This window comes from Mus musculus, chromosome X, assembly GCF_000001635.26.
Source record: "Mus musculus strain C57BL/6J chromosome X, GRCm38.p6 C57BL/6J".
NCBI lineage: Eukaryota > Metazoa > Chordata > Mammalia > Rodentia > Muridae > Mus > Mus musculus.
In genome coordinates this window covers 140169584-140178323 of record NC_000086.7, presented here as the reverse complement: position 1 = coordinate 140178323, position 8740 = coordinate 140169584, and the positions used below count along the sequence as shown (strand labels likewise).

Below are 8740 nucleotides of genomic sequence, written 5' to 3'. Positions count from 1 at the left end.
TGAGCCGATAACAGATTGCAGTTTGGGGAGGGAGTGGGGTGGGGCAGGGTTCTTTTAAACTTGATTTGATCCTTTGCAAATTTCACTTCATGCACTCCAGTCCCACTCATCTCCCATCCTCTCAAATCCACCCTTTTCCCTTGTAACCTCCCCTCAAAATAAACACAAACGAACAACAACAAAAATCATGGAAAACACCTCACAGTGCAAGCTATAGTATGTTTATTCCTCTGTCCAAACATCTTCACTTGCAAATGTTCATTGCAATGAGTCACTGGTCTGGTTTGAAATTTGTGGCTTCTGTGACACCATCAATATTGGGTCTTCATAGCGACGCCTCCTGGTTATCCTGTTGCTGCCCTGTATCATGGAAATCCTATAGCTTGAGACTAGAAGGGTGGACTCTTTCACTTGTCCCAACCATTTGCAGGTAATACAGATTTTTGGGTGGGCCAATATAGAGCCCTGGATCTGGGCCTGGATGGTAGCTGAGCTGCTTACCCCACTGGCTCCCATCTACAATGACAGGTGAGCTCTCCAGCACAGCTCCTGCTAGCTCTCCCACTTTCATGTCCCCAGGGCCAGCTCTCCTGGCTATTGCAGGCATTGAGGAAGAGGTGGGGGGGGGGGGAGGCATCACATCCATACCACCTCATACCAGGCTAGTGGTGGGGCCAGCTCTCCCATGTTCTCAACCTTGGCAGCTGACTCATCTGTGACCCCCTCCTCCAGGGCCAGCTCTACTGTGCTGCCCAGATGAGGTATAGGATCTGCTCTGGTGATGGGCAGCTAGTGATGGGCAGCTGGTGATGGGCAGCTGGTGATGGGCAGCTGGTGATGGGCAGTGCTAGCTCTTTTGAGCTCATGACCCTGTGGGCAGCTTTCCTGACTGTCAGGTGGTGAGGGGTGGAGGGAAGTCATCACGCCTGCACCTGTGCCACCTCATGTCAGACAAGTGGCAGGGTCAGCTCTTGCATATTCACACCGTTGGGGCAGGCTCACCCACATGCTGCCTGGACAAGGTGCAAGGACTGCCCTCCCCAGTGCTGCAGCTGATGAGAGATGGGGCCGGCTCTCCAGAATGCTGCATTCACAGAGGGCCAGGGCAAGTTATACACAGCTCATGGACATCCACATGGCTCCCAGTGGCTATCCTGACAGGGGACATCACCATCTTGTCTAGTGGTAATATGAGCCACAGACATTGGCACCAAACCCTGCCATGGTATAGCCACAGACTCAGACATGACCCTCAGTGGCAGCTCGGGCTCGGACATCACCATGGCCCCAGGTGGCAGGACTGGCCACTCACAACAGGCACCCTCTGCACCCTCAAGTCTCCAGTTCCATCTCTCTTCATAATGCTCAAACATCTCCACTTCTCTTCTCTCTCACCTGACCACCACATATTTGCACATTGTCATGGCTCCAGCTGCAGGCTGGCCATGAGGCTGGAGAGCCCCTGAGTGAAATCCTCCATTCATGCTGTGTGGCATGGTGGCAAGCAGGTGTCTTTGGCCCACCTGTGCAGTGTGCTGGATGGCATGTCTGTGGATGGTATGGTTTCTGTATGTCCTCCTCCTCCTGGGCTGTGCTGCCTAGCTTTGATTTGATTTTTATGGGTCCTAGGCATAAAACAGCTTTGGACACCAAGCCAGGCATCAAGCTAGGATGAACAAAGGACTGCCAACTGCTCTGCCCTGACTGATATAAGAACAATACTGGCAACAAGGTGTCTCTTTGTCCATTGCCAGAGGGGTCCGTGCACTGTTTTTATTCATTTCTCTTGATAGGGGCTTCATCATACTCTGCACTGAGTTGAGCATACTGCTGATGCCTCATTTGGTCCCTCACATCCATTGATTGACTAGTAACTGGCTAAAAGGCTTGTTGAAGAAGAAGCTATAGACGAATGAGTAAAATGGATGAATGCTTCTCCAGAGTTGGCTGTGGTTGTCTTGTGTTTACCAGATTGACAATCCAAATAAGTAATTTTCAATTCTAAATAACCCAGGCATTAAGAAGCCACAAGACACTCACTCCAAAACATTGTGAAGCATTAAGCTGCTTGAAGCCTGAACCCTTAACAGTTTGACATTTCCTTTAAAAGCTGTTGGAATCCCTCTCTCCAGGAAGCCCGGTCAGAAGGAGCTTAGTGTTTTACTTATCCAAGTCTTTGCAGCAATGAATTAAACATGTATCGAAAAGGGAGGTGCCAAATTTCGCAGCATCTCCCTCTCCCATGCTGAGTTGCACGTCCCAAGGGCAAGGCCAATCAGCCTTGTCATGGAACAGCAGAGGCAGACAGATTTATTGAAGAGAAGGAAAAAGCAAAGAAAGCCCTTTCCTCGGCAAACAAAGAACCTTTGATTTCTCAGCTCATCATCCGAGACAGAGCTGCTGAGGCTGTACCTTCGGCTCCCACCACGCCTGACCTCTGGGGAACCTGCAGCATGTGGGGACTGGGAATGAGGAGGAGAGCAGGCGGTAGAGTCTATTGTCACAAGATATAGAAAAATAGACATGGGTAAATCTAGCTATACCCAAGAAACAGCTGTCCATTCCGCTCACCATACACTTTTCGCTTTCCAGATCACCTGTGCAAGACTCCTCAGGTCTGTAAATATCCCCCCACACTGACCCCTCATGCTTTCATTTCGCCCTCACAGCCACCTTCAAAAAGAGAGCGTGGTCAGGCAATCTTCCCCTTTGATTATAGATGATGAACAAGAAGCCCAGAGAGGAGATGTGTACAGATGGTTGACGGTGGACCTGAGACTAGAATCCAAGATGTGAACTGCAAGGATCTTTGCAGCTTTCCTATCTCAGCTTCAGAAGATGGGGCACTCTCTTCCTCTTTAAGGCTAAAACAATCAGTTCAGCTTGGACCTTGTCTCCCTTTCTTAAGATGCTAGCTAAATTAGATTCTCCCCTCTCCTATTTTGCCCCTGACTGATACAAGAACAATACTACCAACAGTGTGTCTCTTTGCCCGTTGCCAGGGGGTGTCTATATGGTGTGTTTATTCATTGACATGAGCTTCATCATACTGTGCATACTCTCTTCTCCATCTCCCTTTCCCTCGCTTCTCTTTCTCCCCTTGCCTTCCCTTTCCCCTCCCTTCTCAGAATCAAAGCAAAACCTCCTCTGGCTTCCCATACCTTCTCAATGATTTCTTTCCCCTCTGGTCATCATCAAATCCCTTTTCAAGAGTATTTGACACTGCCTATTTTCTTCTTATTTTTTTAAAAATACAATTTGTAGCCATGTTCATCCTGATTTTTCTCTCCTATCACTTTATTAAATGGTTTCATTAAAATCACCTGTTACCTACTAATTTTTCAACCCTGTGGACACAGTAAAGTCCTGATCAGATCCATCTGCAGGTTTTTGATGCATGTGGTTGATCACTCATCTAAGGAAAACAGACAACAATGAAATAAGAACACAACTTGGCTTTCATGGCCAGTGTTTCTATTGGCAGGGCGCCATGTCCCTCCCTCTGCATATATGTAGATTCCTCTTCTCCCTGCCAACACACACACACACACACACACACACACACACACACACACACAGAGAGAGAGAGAGAGAGAGAGACAGAGAGAGAGAGACAGAGAGAGAGAGAGAGAGAGAGAGAGAGAGAGAGAGAGAGAGAGAGAGAGACTGCTGCTGACTTCAGCCTACTACTTTTATTTCATGATTGCTTCTTCCTGAGTGATCTGGCTCTGGCAATTCTTTTGTTTGGAAAAGCAAATGCCATCACTTCTGCTAACCTCAGATGGCTGGCCTTCAACTGAGGCCACACAGACAGAGGTGGCAGTTCTAGCAGGTAGTGGAGCTGCTTTCACAACCGGAAAATTCCTCTGTCTTTATTGCAGTGTACTCACCTTTCTTTGTCTTGCTTTGTTTCTTTATCTCCAGTCTCCATTCTTCTCTTTCTACCACCAACAACCCTCTGTTACCCATGGCTTGTATCTTCTCCTTACTTATGCTTCAAAGGGCCTCACCTGTCCTTGTCTCAATTTTCAAGTCTTCCAACTTCAACTCCCGTGGCAAATCTGTTATTTCTGCAGTTCTTAGTTCAAAACCGTGAGAGGATTCGAATTGCTCCAGCTCATCTCTCAACTTTCAAAACTCAAGGTACATCTTCGCTTATATACCTCAGCCTTTGAATTGTGGACAGACGAGGTCTTATTAGTTGAAACAAAGGTAAGTGGAAGGAGTAGGTAGAATGTATTAAAGAGCAACCCATGACTGTGTGGGCCGCAGGCAGCAGATCAGGTGCAGTAATTCTCATAGGGACGTTATGATCCAAGCAGGCTGTGACAGATATCTCTGTATAATCCCAAATCAAAACCCTATAAACCTTTAGCACAGACCCTTAAGTTTAAAGCTCTCTAGAGTCTTAAACTCTCAATATCCCTGCTAGGCATCTCCTATTGTATGTTGCTAGGCATCTTCAACCCACATGTCCCTAAGAAATTACCCATTTCTTCTCCACTTGCACACTCTCCTGAGTCCTTTCTCATGGTTATGACACTACTATTCTCAGGAATATTTCATTAGTTTTATTAGTATTCCTATCTACATAGAAAAAGAGTAAAGTGTTATTCTTGATATCTCCATCACAAATATCATATCATTTATAACCAGTTTATCACAAAGACCTACAGATACTATCACCTGATTGCTTTCTTAACTTACACCTTTTCCTATTCCAGTTGAAGCCACTGTCGTCTCTCACTTGAATGGCAATAACAACTGGGTTCCCTGGTATGAATGCTCTTCTGTGTAACTCAGTCTTCACACTGCTAGAAAGGGATAGTGACCTGTATTCCTAAAAACATACATGATGTCAGGTATGGTAGCACATGCCTTTAATCTTAGCAACTTGGGGGTGAAGGCAGGCAGATCTTTGTGAGTTTCAGGCCAACACGGTCTGCAGAATATGTTTCTGACTGGTCAGGGCTGTACAGTGAGGCTCTGTCTCAGAAAGAAACATATATGACCATTCTTCTGCTCTCTCTTCTAGATGGTTTCTGTGACCCTCCATCCTCTACTGGACAAAGACCAAGCAATTAGAATGGCATACAAGAATTCTTCTTTCTGCTACAGCTCATCTACTACCATTTTCCATCCCAATACCATTACTTTATGTTTTGTGTATGGAGTAGGGGTTTCTCTTACCCCATATGTGTTTGCTTAGGCCCCTTCTGCTTGAAAAACCTTGTTTTCAGTCATACTCACAAAGAATGTATGCCAGGATAAAATTCAAAATCTGTTGTGGCAAAATTTCCTTACAGAAACTTTTTGTACTATTGCTTGTTTCTAATTGGAATAACAGTGTCCAGTGGGTTATCATTATATATCCTGGTCTTATTGCTACTATATTATATGTTCTTTAGAATTACTTGAGTTCATTTAAGGATGGAGCTTGTATTTTCTTCATTTGTATTCTTCCAACACTTAGCACAGGGCCTGCTGGTACAAATTTTTATTGCATGCAGAAAAAAAAAGGAAGGGAAGAGAAAGCTGAAGCAATAATAAGAAGGCTAGAATGCAAAGAGAAACAAGAGGATAAATGTGGAGGAGATGAAGACAAAAGAGAGAGGGAGAGAGAGATGAGACAGAGAGAGAGAAAAGGAGAGGAGGGTTAAGTTCCACATTAGTTTGAGGTTGTTTAAAGAAACTGGCGAGAGTTCTGGGCCCAGGATCATCTCCATGGCAGGTGATCTATGTCAAGGAATGGACTGAAGAAACCCTTGGAGATAGCTAGAAATGCAAGCTAAGGGACTGTCATCTGGGACACCACTGGCAGTTGTAGCAAAAGGCACCAGAATATAAGAGGATGAGAGCCTGCTGGGCTGCTAGAACCAGAGATGGCAAAACCATCAGTTATCAATAACCAGAACCAGGCCATGGGGACCTCAGAGTGACTGCTTCCAACTGGCTAGGATTCTCCCTTCACACAAGCTGTTGGTTTTCACATCTGTGAATAGTAATGTCATTCCCAGAGTGAAATCAGAGTCCTATCAAACAGTCTCAGAGAAAAAAGGCAAATGGTAAGCGGCTTTGAAATAAGAGGCTGAAAAGCTAGGAATTATGACAGCAGAAAGAAGGCATTTCTTTCTAAAGAGACAGCTGCTCCATCCTCCTGTCACCGCCAAATCACTTCAGGGCCAGATTTCACTATTTTGGTCAAGGATGTCAACAGCTTCGCAGTCATCAGACTCTTCCTTAGTCATTATCATTCATTAGTCAGGACCTTTTTTCTTCCACAAAAAAACATGTTTCTCAGTCAACTTTCCATCACCTCAAACCTAGACTAACACAGTAGCTTCTGAAAGCCTGACGTCTCCTGTGGCTCTTCCTGTCCAGTAAATGAAATTCACGATGCTGACCTCAAGGTCTCTTCCTAGTTCTGTTCTTCCATTTGTGAGATGAGACAAGGTCTCAATCTGTACACCAGGATGATCTTGAACTTGGAGTTCCCTGCTTCCTGCTGCAAGTGCTGTGATTATAGGTGTGAGTCACCAAATTAGCATCAGAATCTTTCCCCCATCCAGTTCTAGGAATGAAACTCAGAGTTCTACTCTTTGTAGCCCAGGCTAGCCTTGAACTTAGTACATAGCCTAGGATGTTGTAAAATTTTGAGACAATCTTGTTGCCTCAGTCTCCCAAGTACTGGGATTGTAGGTGAAGACTATCACACTTAGCATTTGCATTTTTAACTGGCTCTGCTCTGAACATTTTACTTTTGCCCATCTGGGCATTCATAATCTTCTGAACCTCCCTCAGGCCCTCCTATATCTGGGTCTTTCTGGATATTCCTCCCACATCGAATATTTTTGTCAGTCTCTCCCCCTAGTGTACGGCCAGTGGTAAGTACTAGTAAAAACATACTTAGAGTCAACTACACACATTTCATTTACTATTAGAGGGATTTGGGGACAACTTATATTGTCCTCCACTAAGCTTCAATTTGCATGCATGGAAATCAGAAGATAATTTCTCTATTCCAACATGTGGCTCTCCGGGATTGAACTTGGGCCATCAGGGTTGACGGGTCTTTTATCCACTGAGCTATCCTGCCTGCCCCGAAGAAGTTATTATTGGGAATAGCAGATTGCTCATCCAATCAATGGTAGTACTGGCTATTGAGTGGAGAAAGTGATCAGGGATCAGCAGAGGTTGTATAAGGTGACTACCAACTAGCTTAACTCCCAGGGTCAGTTTAGCCAAAATGTCACTGCCTATGGGACCATTTCACTGTACCACCTACACATTCGTCACTTGCATCTGAATTTCTGGAGATCCCTCCAAATTTGGAGACTTGTGAAGAACATTACCTCGGCCAAGGATATGGCATATATCTCTTCCCTGGGAACTAGGGAGTTTATGCACCCGTGTGTGTGTGTGTGTGTGTGTGTGTGTGTGCTGAATGAGTACTAACTTTCATATCAGATCTTCACCATCCTTCAGTGCTCAACTTAATAACAGCAACAACAACAACAAAAAATCCCTGTGCCCTTATAGTTTTTCAGTGCACTTAAATATTGGTTATTTCACTTGTTTCTCTCAAGCACTTTGTCAGATAGAAAGACAGTCCAGCTGGGGTGATGGGTATTTGTCCTAGGAATACATAGCAAATAAATGAACGATTGAAATCCAAAATTTCTCCTCCCCCCTCCAATCTACAAACAGCAAATGTATGAAGTAACTCCTCTTTGCCAAGCACTGTTCTAAGAGTTTTGTATGGACTTAAGAAATTGAAAATAAACATTATTGTTTAGTCTCATTTTCAGATGAGGTAACCAAGAAATGGAGAGATTTAGTATTCTGTGAAGGTCTTGTAGAGTTTATGCTCTGAGTAGAGCATATTCTCTTAATTGTAGTGTCCACTCTGGTTTCAGAGGCTAAGCTCCTAACTGCTTCACTATACTGCACTGTCAGCCTTGAATCTTCTCTCTCTCTCTCTCTCTCTCTCTCTCTCTCTCTCTCTCTCTCTCGGTTTTTCGACAGGGTTTCTCTGTATAGCCTTGGCTGTCCTGGAACTCACTCTGTAGACCAGGCTGGCCTTGAACTCAGAAATTCACCTGCCTCTGCCTCCCAAGTGCTGGGATTAAAGGTGTGTGCCACCGCTGCCTGGCTCTTGAATCTTCTTTTATGCAGACCGTTTTTCTTCCTTTACTGATCAGCTTCATTGCCCATGTTAGAAAGGATGGCACACACCTGTGATAGATGCATGTCTTTTATATGATGTTAGGTTCTTTGAGGGCAGGGTACAATATCCTCTGCCAGCACCTCTCAGTAACTGTTAAGGAAACGAATGAGTGAAGCAAAGACTGAAGGAAGAGAAAAAGCAAAAGACTTCAGCTATAAGGAAATTAACAGTGGGCTTAGGCTAAAGGGATAGGCATCATTCTGATGAAACTCCACATCAGAGACTCAGTTAACTCAGGTTGAGATTGTCTGAAGATATCCCAGACATCTCAATGCTAAACTGTGATGGAAGGCTATGGTGGTTTGAATGAGAATGGCCCTCATAGGCTCATATATTTGAAAGTTGAGCCTCTAGTTAATAAATTTGTTTGGGAAGGATTAGGAGGTGTGGTCTTGTTGGAGAAGGTGTGTCACTGGGGATGGGTTCTCAGGTTTCAAAAGCTTACACCAGACCTAGTTTCTGACTCTGTCTCTCTGTCTCTCTCTCTCTTTCCCTCTGTCTCTGTCTCTGTCT

General features: G+C 44.8%; 1 non-coding gene across 1 annotated transcript; it reads right to left on the bottom strand.

The window, feature by feature from the left end:
- Nucleotides 1-1616: 1616 nt before the first annotated feature.
- On the bottom strand, nucleotides 1617-1759 carry LOC115489225. Its single transcript, XR_003953187.1, has one exon. It is a non-coding gene; the product is annotated as a small nucleolar RNA SNORA48 (small nucleolar RNA).
- Nucleotides 1760-8740: the final 6981 nt, after the last annotated feature.